The following is a 13830-nucleotide window of genomic DNA, read 5'->3' on the forward strand; positions in this document are numbered from 1 at the left end:
TCCCCCAAGCAGATAAATTTACCCCATCTGTAGTCACCTGATGATGTTCATACAGAGACCAGAAAACATGTGCCTTCTTCCATTGGGCCTTTTTCTTGCCTGAGATACCAGCAACAGGGGAGTAGCCATGAGGGCTGCCCCATCCAGAGGATTAGAAATGCTGAGGTCGTGGGTTTCTGCAGGGCATTTTTCTGACAAGAGCCTCCTGGATGTGTGCTGTCTAAGGAATCTGGTGCAGGTCCAAGGAATCTCTTCTGTTCAGATTGTTCCAGGTGGTGTCAGCAGAAGCTGGGAGAAGGATCTGACCCATAAGGGGAATCCTTTCCTGCCCACCAACTCCATTTATAACAGCAGGTAGGGAGCACATGCTCCCTATTAAACACCAGAGAAACCCTACTGCAGCTACAGAGCGTGATCATGGTAGGATCTGGCTCCAAAACATCATAAGTTGGCAGCACAGCCATATCCTGGTAAAGGAGAGAGATCTGGTGCCCTGCAGAGCAAGACCACACACTCACAAGGTCTCTGCTAGAAGGCACGCTCCATTGCTTCCACTCTGCCATTGTACCTTCTCCAATCTGCCTGTATGCAGCCTCACTGCATCAAGGTCCAACACTGCCCCACCACCATTACATGAAGTGCTGTCTCCAGCACTGACTAAGTAGATGCCTGCCTCTCCACCCTCTGTTCAGCTTGATGAATCCCAACAGAGGCATGCAGTGCATTTTTCTGCCTAACAGTTGTAGATCAGCTGGTTCAGCTAGATCCTGAGATATTTTTCTTTTAATTGAACATCTTGTGTCTCTCACTGCTGCAGTTGGAGACCTTGATTTTCACCTGAGATCTCCCTATTTACTAGGAATCTTTGGTGTCTGGCTTCAGGGCTCCTGCAAGTGAAGCAACAAAAAGTCCCAATTACCCTATCCATGAAGAAATTGCTAAAAATACCAGAATCACGTGGGATTAAGACTGTGCTTGCTGTACACAGAGATATGGTTTGCTTAATAGTTTACTGCAACACAAAGGTCTGAGGCATTCATTGAGATTTTCTTTCTCTGCCCACAAAAGCTGCTGACTGAACTATGATATTACATATTGAGTCAAATTCTTCTTTGCTCTGTTTAGAATCTATAGTGGTGCTGGGTCTATCTCCTGCTTGTAAGAACAATATGTTTCTGATGGTATGGCACCCCTGCCCTTCCTACACCATAATCAAAGCCATTTCTGGAAGACTCACAATGGGGGTAATTTGGGCAGAGGTATCACCTCAGAAATAACTGTTTGTGGACTGAAGTTCCCTTTTCCTTTCCTCATTTTGAAGGGCTGCACCCTTAATTTATTCCAGCCTCTGGTTAGTATAAGAGCAAGGTTCAGTGTCTGGTAGGCTTTGTATTTTTTCTCTAAAATTACATTTCTTTCCAGACTCAGCCTAGAAGGACAAAGCTGTAGGACTGTGGAGTAGCTCTGTGTGTGTGTAAAACAGACATCCTAAGTTTGTTTCACACACTGACTGTATCTCAGCTGCATCACAGATTCCATCTTCTGTCAACTCCAGAGACAGGTTGACCCCACTGCAGCACATTCTGGCTGAGAATATTAGCAGGACTTTCAGTGACACACTGATGCTGAAACACTCAACACCCAATAGTGAATACTTGCTCAGACAAGTTTTGCCTTTCTTCATGCCTTTCTGAGCAATGAGCTGGCACTGTTTTTGTCTAGCTTGGTTTGGTTTTTTTTTTCCCACCCCATATGGTCAATATTTAATTTTTGGTGAACAAAGATATTTTTCACATTTTGTTGCCCTGTGGGAAACCACTTGCTTGCAGGTTTGGATAATTCAAGTTGTGACGAATTATATTAGATATTGTATGAAAGAGGAAAATATGTGGAGAAGGGAAGAGACAGAAGAGGTTGAATAGAGGGAAAGAAATGGAGATATGGAAAAAGGACAACAGATAGAAGGTGGTGAGTGAAAGCATCAAAAAAGTAACGGAGAGGAGAGATGGAGTAAGTTGTGATTCCCTAAGGAACAGAGAGATGAGGGGCAATGAAGGAAGGTGGAGAATGGAGAAAACAGGGAATAAGAGACATGTGAAAAGAGTGGTGGGTGGAAATTGTGAGGAAAATACAAGTATGCAGGAAAGAAGCAGAGAAGTGATGGCCTAGAAGTTAAAGCAGAGGTGAGAGGAGAACCTGTGTTCTGTTCCGTCAGTGCTTCAGATGACTGGCTGCTTCTCACAGGTAAGCAGCCAGGCAGAAGAGTCACAGAGGTCTGGCTGCTGTCACATATTGCCTCCCTCCATCTGCCACACCAATTAGACCTGGGACTTAGTGATGAGGCGAGAAAGTGAGGGAGACAAATCTCTTCCATTCCCAAGAAGACTTCATGAGGTCTATCTGGGATATAAGGGATGTGACTTTCCAAGAGACCCAGAGAAGTCCATTCCTCCCCCAGAGACAGAAGCGAGTTCTTCAGTTTCTTCAGACCCAGGTGGTAACAGTGTAAAGTCATAGATGTAGTGATCGTGAAGTTTATACTCTTCTGTGGAAAGGCCCCATAATATGCTGGAATGATCACTCCAAGACCTTCTAGCAACAAGACAAGTTTCTTATTCCTCTGAGAGGGTACAAGGGTGTAGATTGTCTCTACTGGCAAAGGCAACCTCTTCAGAGCATCCCTACATAGCAACAATTCCAAGTAGGAAGGAGAGCTGTCATCTAAACCTCCCTCACAGTCTGGCTAACCTGCCTCAGGCCGTTTCACCTTCAAGCACACTAGCTGCGCAGAAGAGCTGGAGAAGTCAGTGCCCCCTTCCCCTTTAAGCATCTGGGTAGGGGTGAGGGAGCAGTGTCTCTACGTCATCATCCCCAGAGTCAAACAACCGAGCACTGGCAGTGGAGACAGGTGCAGACACAGCAGCTCTGGGACAATGGGGACAGCAAAACCTGGAGAATCATCTCTCCCCCTCCCACACTCCACCACTAGACTGGTGCTCTCTTCCACTGTACACTCAGTCACACGCAGGCTGACCTTAGAGAAGCAGGAAGGGCCCATGATGCCTTCGTACAGAAGCAGGCTATGCAGGTCAGAGCAGTTATCATCTGGCAGCTGTGGGTGACTGAGTGCTTTTCAGAGGTCACTCAAGCCTTGGTTTCTATGCATGTTGCCCTGGCAAATTTTACCTTCCAGCAAAATTTCCTGTAGCAGTGGAAGGCTGGAACAAGAACCAGTGAGGGACCTACCACCCAGTTACTCCTCCAACATCATGCCACAGCTCCATAGGAGTTTAAAAACCTTCCACCTTCACCACATCAGTCATTGAACCTCAGAACAACTCAGACTGATCCACCTCCTCAGGTCCTCTTTTCACCTGCTGGGTTTTAGAGAGCCACTGCTTTTGCTGCAGCAAAAGACAAACTACCATCAGCTGGTGCTGAGAACTGTCTCTCCTCCCTCAGTTGCATTTTCTTCACCATCATGTCCCCCCACTGCCCCAACTGCAGTCCATGTCCAGCCTTGCTTCTCACTCTAAGCTCTTTGCTCCACTCCACAACCTCCAAAGTCACTAAGGTGCTGGAACACCCTTTTCCTGGCCACCACAACCAACATCAATGCCATTGACACATCCTTACTCATCTCTTCTCCCCTAAACGCACTATTCCCTACAATGGCTCTGAAAGGAGTGCACTGTCCTTATGGAGTATGGTAACATAGCCCTGGAAAGCCTCTAATTAACCTTAATTATCTAATTCATGGCTTCATCCTGGCAGCTCCTGCCACAAAGTGCTCAACAGACACTTTCAAAAATACCAATTATCTCCCTGGCTGCCACTTGAGAAGCAGACAGAAAGAGAAACGGATGTCACAGGCAGGGACCCCGTAGATGATTGTGACACAAGACAGAGACAGAAAATGTGCGGCAGAGAAACAGAGGCAATAGCCCTCTCCCCACCTTAAAGGAAGGAATGAGAAGCTGGGATCTCATGTGTTTTCTGGCTCAATGCCCAATATCAGCAAAGCCCAGAATGAAGCCCTTTTTCCTCCAGATGAGCAGATATCATGACACTAAACAGCCACTTTTCTTCGACTGAAGGCACTCATTCACAACAGGTACAGCCACTTCAGCCTTTATAGATTTAACCTGCTAGACCTACAACTTTCTTGCCCTGATGAATCCACCCTATGACACAGCTTTGCTTGGCTTAGCCATTTTTGTCAGCTGCAGCTCAGGACCTTGGTTCAACACCACATGGACCTTTTTTGGCTATTAGGAATCCCCAGTCATCCCCACCCTTAAACTCACCCCTGGATAAACTCTAGATGCTCGATAAGGGACAGAGCAGAGTAGAAGGAAATCTCCAGGCCTGTGTGAGCAGATAACAGCAGGCAGCTGGGGCAGGCTTGTGCCTATTTGCTCACAAGTCCATGGGGAAGCCTGGCTCTTCCTCATGCTCCCTGCCTGTCTGTGCTTCTCTCTCCTTCAGCCACTTCACACCAGAGGTCCTCAGCTCCCCCTGATTTTTCTTCAAGCTCCATTCTTGTTATTCAGGTCCCGTTTGTCCCTCAATACTCATGACAGAGCCTCCACTGTCTTTGAAGGTAGAGTAAGACAAGCGGGACAAGGCACTGGGCTGGAAAATTGGGTGCAGAAGTTGCAATGAATTCTTAATGACGCCCTTTCCGGTGACATATACAGAGAGATGGAGCTGAATGCTTTTCTTTTTTAAAGTGTTTCTCATTTAAAAAGTGATGAGGCTTTTGATCCATTTTCCACAGCAGCATTAGCTGGGCCCCTGCTCACTTCTGCCTTGGTTAGCAGGAGTCAACAATACAGCTTCTTAGACTCACTTTCAATGCCATTCCCTCCTCCTTCGAGGATACATGCTATCAGTCCCTGAGTAATCTGGCAATCCCATTGCAAGAGGTATCATATAACCATGTTGTGAGAGACAGACCCTGTCCCAGGGAGCCTGATGAGGAAAGGGAAGTCACAGATCCCTGTTGGATACTTGGGAAGACAAGTAATGGAGCAGTTCTGCATCATGCCATAGTCCCACCAAGCCTGTGGCAGAACCTTGAGTTTGGCCGTATAGTGCAGCACGAGTGATACTAATCCATTCACCATCTTAACTATGCATGTGTACATGTTCCTTGTGTATTTGAGTCCTCCTTCCATCTCTCTTAACCTTTCACTCCTAAATCCTTCACACTCAGGCTGTTTGGGTTTGCCTTCACTTTGTGTTTCCTCCAAGGATGAGAAGGGAGATGTACAGGCTGTTCAGTGACATCCTCTGCTCCCCTGCTAAGGATGGGCATGGCCTGTGCACTTACAGTCCAAAATCCCCCTGGGCTCTGTGTAGATCTCTGTCTGTCCTCCAGCCCTGCATGGCACACACCTTTGTGTTTTAATTGACAGTGCATTCAAGACCTGGGGAAAGATGTTGTCCTCACCATTCCCTAGCCTGCACTGCTCTCCTCCCCTTGACAGACAACCCTTGGGAAAAATGTCAGTAGTGCGACCATCACACCCTCATCCATTCACTCACTGACCTTCACAGCTGTTGGTTACTGGTTCCATTAATTCCAACATTATCTGGAGGGAAGAGATTCCTCACTCTGCTCTCTTAGGCTTGGCCTAACCCTGAGGATTCACCCTTGTTCAAGGTCCCAAGGCACAGGAGCTGCAGAGAGTGGTGGTATCCCCTAGTCTGACTTGGCTATTGTAAAAGCCACCAGGATTTAGATAGGAAATTAAGGCTTAGAAAGTATGTTACCCAGAAACAGGATTCATCATCCAGGCTGCAATTCCACTAGAGTTATTCTTCCAGTCCTGACAGTCCAGAAGAGGGCAATGTTGCCCCCTTGCCTGTCTGTTTCACAACACATGTACACGCATGCACACACATACACAAGACATTCTCAACTGTCCCTTATGATTTCCAGCAAAAGGCTCTGTGGCTAAGTCAGTTCTTCCTGTGCTGCAGCAAATGATGGCTTTGAATAAGTTACTGAACTTCATGGAGGTGAAAAAGAACCACATCAGCATGAACCAACTACAAGACAACACAAAATGGTCTTCCTGAGTCTGAAGCCAGCCTAAAACATGAGGCTATGCAAAGCTGCACTGTTCTTCTCCATGATGGATTTTCTCAGCAGGCTGGCTCACACCAGCCACCCAGGTGACTCTCTCCATCACAGTGTCCACTGCAGCCACTCCACTGTTCACAGCGCAGCACTGGGTCTTTCTCCCACTCCATGAAGCAGTCTTCATGGTCCACCAAGCAGGTTCTGGAGGCAGAGGTCAGTGTGGTTTGCTGCAGGGACTGCGTCAGTTGGACACAGTTATATTCAGAGGCACTTGAGGGAACAATGCAGACTCCCAGACATAACTCACACCTCATCCCTTCCCCGCACACACACTAGTTCACACAACCCTGTGCAGAGCAGAGGTCTTTGGAATCAGCCAAAGGCTGCTTCAATACAAGTACTGCTTAACTCTTTCATCACAGATCATTTTGGCCCAGAGGGCTGAATATAGTGTCCCCACTCCCCACCCAGCCTAACAGTCCTGTCTTCAGGACATTGGTGATTACTTCAGCCCAGGCAGTCTTCCCTTCCCAAAACTTCCTGCTCCCATAGACAGCATTTGCAAATACATCTTGTCCTTTCTCATCCTTGTGGCAGAGCAACCAGGTGAAATGCAGGGAGGGACTGTGAAGACAAAATCGAATTTAGCAACAAAACAAACAGCATGAGAGCACTCTACTGATTAGATTAGGCCTCTTTATAATTTATGCATTAATTCCTCCCAAGGGTTGAGATTCTCTGTCTCAGAAGGCCCATATCCCTGCACTGCAGAGATGCAGATGTCAGGAACACCACCTCGACCCAAAGATCCAGCTATCCACCAAGCACATGAAGCTCTGATTAACACCAGCAGAGCTCCTCTTTTGTTATGCACCATTGTCCATCACCCAGAGATGCACAGACCAGCAACATTCCTTCCCACACTCAATCATTCTTCCTAAGTCCAACGAAGAACATGTCAGACTGTGAAGCATTTGCCTGTAGTAGCATCTGCCCCCAAGGCTGCTCTAAAATCAATTCAAGTGTTAATAAGCGTCATCAGGTACTGCATATATCAGGTATGCATATATATCCAGGAGTTGAAAGTCACTGTTGTGTCCATACAACTCCCTAGGATTGTTTATTCCTGCCCCTCCCTACATTCTGGGCAGAGGCCATGAGCTCAGCACACCCAAGAAGGAAGCTCAGAAGCTATTGTTAAACCCATCTGATCAGAGCTGGATGTGCAAGGGCAAAAGAAAAACCCTCTGAGCCAAGCAGCAGTACCACTCTTGGAGGAACAAGAAAAAACACGAGGTGGAGAAGAGACAAGACATGCAAGGGAATGGCTGTTATGTCACCATACACAAATTGCCCTAATTATATGTGTAAATGCACCAGTAGCCACAGATTTGCTGGCAATATTGTTGTCTTTGAATATTGATGCTTAGGAAGAGCTGAGATCAGGATATATCTGCTGGTGGATTAGGCTACAAATTTCTCAGTCATTACCCATGGCCAAATCACCTGTCTTGGACTCCTTTCCTTCAGAGAGCTCTGGAGCTTGGGCAGAACATGCATCTCACCGCCAACTAAGAATTTGTTGTGCAGGGGATGGGTGAGGAAGTGCTGCCCTACACCCAGACAGTGCAGTATGCATGCCCAGAATGGGGCATGAACTGGGTGCTCATCAGTGCAGGAGTGGACTGGTATCATGACAGAACTGATGACTCAATAAAAATGAGGATGTGTCCAAACAAGGCAATATCCAAGGGCAGAGAAACTGTGTTTGGGGGGAGCAGATGATCACTGGGTGATTGGCAAAATCCACAATCTTTCTCCCAGACTCTACCCCAGCTTTCTCAGTTCCCTCCCCTCCCACCTCCTCTACAATACAAGGCTGGGACAAATGGACTCAGAAGCAGCTTTTCATATTTTTTATCTGTTGTTTTTTGGGGGGTTTTTTTGTTCTTTTTTTTTTTTTTAATAAGAAATTTATTGCAAATATAGAAATTGATTTTCTCCATACAGGAATCTCCGAGTTGAGGAAAAATGATTTCGTGCCATTCAATTTTAAAACAGGAAAAGAAAAGAAAGAAGAAACAAAAAAGAAAAAGAAAGATAAAGAAATAAAAATCTTAAAAAAAAACAAACCAAAACAAAACAAAAAAAACTCCAACTCAAATTTGTCCATACACAACCAGGGGGGTCACAGGGTTGTTATGGAAGGAGGAACACCAAAGAGGCCACAAGGAGCCAGTCCCAGCAGCTGCCTCCCAGGCCCTTCCTTACATTCAAGGGCTGATACCCCCAGCTCCGGCTCCGTGCCCAGCAGCTGCCTGCTTCTTCCCACCCCCTTGCCCCAGGTGCTGTGCTTGTGGATGGACCAGCTGACCCAGCCCTGGAGTATCTGACCTGACTCAGGCAGCCTCTTCCTCTTCCTCCTGGATAAGGTGGAGAGCAGGCAGTGAGGTCAGGCCACCCAAGAGCAAGGCCTCACAGTGGTGGTAGTAGTTATGGGGGAGGCAAAGGCCAAGCCAAACGCGCAAGGATGGGGCAGAGTGGGGACCATAAGGGGAGAAGGAGTGATTTACGTCCTGGCAGGTCAAGGAGAGGAGGTGCTCACCCAGAGGGAGAAGGAGAAGCTGGGCAGAGATTGCCCTCTCTCCACCCAGGGACAGGGGAGTGGGTTGGAGCAGCCCTGCAGAGGGTTGCCCTGGTGGGACTGTGTGTGGAGAGGTATAGAGACATCTCCCCACAGCACGTGGCAGGAGAAGTTGAGGGGAGGCAGACCAAAAATGCTCCTCACAGTACAAGGCCAAAGCGGCTGGAGGGACAGGGTGCAGGATGCTTGCATGTGTAGGGCAGAGGCAACAGATGCTCCCCTCTGCCCTTTCTTTGGGGAAAGACCCAAAACCAGCTGCCTCACCCAGGGTGGGCAGGGGGCAGCTGAAGTGAGGCAGGCTCCACCAGCCCTACAAGAGACTCCTATAGCCCAGTGGAGGGTGGCACTCAGTGTCGATCCCACACCAAGCCACCCTGAAGATGATCCCTCCTGCTCAGATGGTGGGACAGCAGCAGGCTGGCTCCAGCGAGAGGACGCAGCTCCATGAGGGTCTTGTGCGCAGCTTGTGCTGAAGGAGATGGAAGGGTTGTTCTCCAGGCTTCCGGAGGCGTGTGTCCTTCCAGATGCAGCTGAGCTTTCCAGACAGCAACAAACGTGGCAAATGTGCTTTCAGGGCCCTGGGTCCAGCTCCTGTCCATGTAGCAGCTGCCCCCCCATAGTGCTGAGCTCTGCCCTACAGAGAGGGGCCACAGCTCATCATGAACTCTGCCCAGCTTTTTCCTTCAGGCACTGCTGACTTACTCCCCACCTCCCCTCAGAGACCCTTCACCTCTGCATTCAACACTTCCTCTTCCTGGTCCCTTTCTTCTTTTACCATCCCATTCTATCCAGTGCAGCCATCTCTTTCCAACCTGTCCCTCTTCTCCACCCTCTCCATCTCTTTCTACCTGTCCCCTCCTTGCCTCCCCATTCCTTGATCACACCACACCTTCCTCATCCCTGCTGTGTCTGCCCCTCCTCTCTTCCTCAGCTCCTTTTCCCCTTCCCTCCTGCATCTCCACCTCCTTCCCCCAGTCATGCCTGGCAGAGCCTCCTCCAGGAAAGCAGGCTGATTAGCATTGCAAACACAGAGGCCTCCTCAGCCCAACATAAATCTTCATTTGTCAGTCATGAATATTTCACACCTGCCTCAGGAGGGATTTATTCAGCATGGAAGAGTGGGGAGAGAGAAATGTGGCACTGAAGCATAGGCTAGGGCAGCACCAGCAAGGGGTGGGGAAGAGCTCTGCCCCACAGGAGCAGCATGCCTAGGGTCTCACCTTCACTATTCTGTGTGCAGGAACCCAGCCCAGGCTCCACACTGAGCCTGTTCCTGGGTAAGAGGGAAGGCCAGCCTCATATTTCACCCTCCGCACTTTCCAGTGAGGTGACTAAACCCCTGTTTTCCCTGACAAGAGTCACCAACACATAAATAAAGTGTGAAAGGGGCTGGTCTTGGTTCTGCCCCATGGATCCATTTTGCACTAGGAGAAGGCAGGGGTGAAGGACTCTTGCAAAGCCAAGCCAAGCCCAACAGGGCTTAGAAACTTCAGACAGTCTCTTCATGCTTTTTCCTGCCACGGAGGCCTTAAAGGTTTCATCATGCCCTGTTCTCTGCCAGGACGACCCACAGGAGAGGAGGGGTAGGACAGACCTAATGCAGAGCTCCCTGCAATCAATGAGGAAGGTAGTGGGAGGTCTTCTAAGTGATTGCTCCACATCAAGCTTCCACCGTATCAGAGGTTTCCCTGCAGCTGAAGCACTCCTTATTCCCCAAGAATAGCTTTGCTTGTAGCTTTGGGGGAAAAGCAACCAAGGCATAGGGATGGTAGTGAGCATTTCTCTTATGAGATCTGTCTTGAGGGGCCTCACTCCTGTTTCTAAATAATTAAGAGATATGATGACTACTAGAAAGAGCAGGCCTTTGGTATATAACACATCCCCTTTCACGCACATGACCCTGAAAAGCAGCTGAGAGACCATATTTGAGGCAAGGGGAGGGGGCACTGGAAAGAAGGAAGAATGTTTTTTATGAGGCCGATTGGGCTGTGTTCTCTCTGGGGTGTGTTCCCTCCCAAACTGGTGGGAATCTCTCATAAAATCACATCAGGAATGAATGAAAGGAGCAGGGAAAACAGGGACAAGGATGGGAAAAACTTTGAGGGAGGAGGTTAAATTCCAACAAACTGGCACATACACAACAGGTGTTTGCTCAGAAAAATACAGTAAAATCGTCATGCAAATAGAACATTAAATCTGCTTTCCTCCAACAGAGCTGGCAGGATTTTGCGAGCCCTCGCCCCTGGGGAGGCAGCAGGACAAGGAAGAAGGGAGGAGGAAGGAAGGTGAGATACTTTGTTCCCCTTCCTTGCCCTCTTCCTCCCACAGAACAGTCCATCTTGTGCAAACTTCACCCACTGGTTTGGAGTGGGGGGCTACAGTTGGGAGAGAAATGGCTTGTGCCTCCTACCCAGCCTTATCCCCACCACAGGCAAAAGATGGGCCTCATGATAGCTGTATCCCTGACCTTTCTTTTCTGCCTCACTGGGGTGATGGGGGAAGGGAGCATAACCATTGCAGGTTAATGCTCCCCCCAGAAGTATAGACTGAATGGAACTGATTACAAGACCATACAGCAGAGAAGCACAGGGAGGGAAGAGGTGGAGAGAGGAACAGGGCTCCCTCCCCCTGTGCCTGTGTCCCCCTTTTCCTGTCCAGTTCTGTGCCCCAGTCATTAGTCTTTCCTGCTTGGATTGTTGCCATGATGGAAGACCGCTGAGTCTGCTCCACATGGTAGCTGGAGAGGTCTTTGCTGTGCCTAAGCATCTCTCACAGCATTTACCTGTCTTGATTTGCTGCATTGTCCCAACATGGAGGGATGACTGGCAGCAGTGATGTGACTCTCCATCCTTCTGCACATACATACACACACACATACACTCTCCTTTCTCTGGGTTGGACTGGCTCTTACAGTGTAGAGAGTCCCATGAATACCTCTGGATTCAAGGCAAAATGATGATTTGACTATGGGGAATCAGGCTGACAGTGAAGGAGGCTGAAGCTATGGGATCAGGACCTGGCTTAGGACTGTTACCATCAGCATCCCTATAAGGAAGGAACCCTACAGATCTGCACAGGTTTAGACCTTGGAGATCCCCCCTCTGGTTTTCACACACCAGGCTCTGCCTGCTGCTGCTCCTCACTTACAAAAGATGAAGTCATGTCACCTGTGGCATAGGAACCAGCTCTCACAGCTGGCAGTGCTACTATCTGCCAGATAATGGGCATATTCTCTGCAGGTAGCATGTAAATCCCTCAAAGAGAAGCTCCTACACCCTCATCATTCTCCCAGGGCCCCCAAAAACACTGGGGCTTCTGAAGAGCACCTCAGAAAGCAAAAAAAAACACTAAGGAAAGGCCAACACAATACAGGCCTTCAGCCTCTTCCAGATAGACGTGATGATTGTCAAGAATTGGGGTGTACAACTCATGGAGAAGAGGCCCACTGTGTTGCATAAACATGCACTCAGCAGGCAGCACCCCTGCCTGACAAGAAAACTTTGGGGTAGACCATGCCAAGATTGTGCTTTGTTGGGCTGCTTGAAATGAAATGAAATGAAATGAAATGAAATGAAATGAAATGAAATGAAATGAAATGAAATGAAATGAAATGAAATGAAATGAAGAGGGTGGTAGCCTAATTTCCAGCTCTGTGGCAGATCTATCCAAGGGACAGAGGTCAGGACCTAGCAAGTGAAACTGGGTTTTTGAAAAGACATTAAAGGATCCCTAAGAAAAGTTTGTCACAGCTAGTTATGAGAAGGTGGAGGATTTAGGAGGTGCTATGTTGCTCTGACTCTCATGAGGGTGTCTAAGTATTCAAAGGAACAGTGCCATCCAAAGGCTGCACTCACGAAGGGAAGCTTCTTCTGCGGCCATCCCTCTTGGGCTATTCCCAGGCCTCATTCTCACATCCCTTTTGTTTCCTCTGCTTCTACCTTCACCCTAGGCTGTCTCCTATCCATGTCAGAGTGTCCATGGCCTATTCAAGAGGAAGCCACTTCGTAGCTTTTCTGTCAACCCAGTGAGGTGAGTGACTGAAATCCTATTCTTCATATCCACCTGCAAATGAGGTTGGGTGATACTCTTCTCATGCACACCCACCCACCACACACCCCATGGTGCAAGTCAGTTGGGAAGAGCTGCAGAAGCTTCTTGAAGAACTTGTTCTGCTGAGCTCCTCTTCAAGTCTCTTCCTCATAGTAAGGGAGATATGAACAGAGAGTATCAAACCTACTGCACAAGGGCAGACTGAGCATAGGTGTGTATGGTGGGGAAGACATCTGACCTGTGACATTCATGGAGAGATGGGAACCCTTTATACCTCTGAGAGACTAGAAATTCCTGCCTTTTCCTCCACTGCTCCTTGAGGACCTGGCTTGCCATGCCAAAGAGCACATTCATACCCCACTGCCAACTAGCAGAAATCTGGCTCTGAGCAGGCCTGGAGAATGCCTGTCACTTCAGAATTGCTGGTGTTCAACAGCAACATGTCAGGAGAAACAAAGGAGGAAGAGCAGCAAGGGCACAGAGCCTGCTGTATGGCAGGTCCTCCTACCTCCCTCATTGCTTCAGACCTTCTCTCCTTCCTCTGAGGAGGATGGAGCTTCATGGAGTATCTAGACAGAAAGTGCAAGTCTAGAGAGTCTTAACAGAAAGGTAGGAAAGGGCAAAAGAAAAGAAGTGAGAGAACTTCTTCCAACAATTCCACCTATGTTAGAAGGGAATGGGAGAGAGAAAAGAGCCTCCATTGTCAAAGGAAATGAGCCAAAAATTAGTGATGTAAGATTTGAAAAAGCAGGTGTATCAAGTGGCAGAGATGCTTTCTAAACCAAAGTCCTCCCCTCCCACCCAAAAGGAAAACCAGCCCTCAACAGGAACAAAAGAGCCATAGTTCACAGCTGAGTTTCATGCCCAGTTGAGTGTCCGCCCCTGCCCTTTCCCTGCCACCACTGCCACCGCATTCTGGGCCATTCCCACCCACCCACACTCCAGTGTTGTTACCAGAGTGTCAGAGCAGAATGCTCGTCCCAGCCATCTGCAGGCAGAACAATGGTCCCCATAACACAGCAGAGACAATTTCGGGGGGGTGGGG

The 13830-nt window shown here is 48.5% G+C and overlaps 1 long non-coding RNA gene across 1 annotated transcript in view; it reads left to right on the plus strand.

Annotated features, from left to right (window-relative positions):
• The window catches only part of LOC113490536, a 43457-nt gene extending 31180 nt beyond the window's left edge, over nucleotides 1-12277 (plus strand). The window contains exon 3 of the long non-coding RNA XR_003400254.1: nucleotides 10030-12277. This is a non-coding gene — a long non-coding RNA (uncharacterized LOC113490536). The remainder of the gene's footprint in view (nucleotides 1-10029) is intronic.
• The last annotated feature ends 1553 nt before the right edge of the window (nucleotides 12278-13830 follow it).

The sequence above is a fragment of the Athene cunicularia genome (genome assembly GCF_003259725.1).
Source record: "Athene cunicularia isolate RWA chromosome 1 unlocalized genomic scaffold, athCun1 chr1_part2, whole genome shotgun sequence".
Classification (NCBI taxonomy): domain Eukaryota; kingdom Metazoa; phylum Chordata; class Aves; order Strigiformes; family Strigidae; genus Athene; species Athene cunicularia.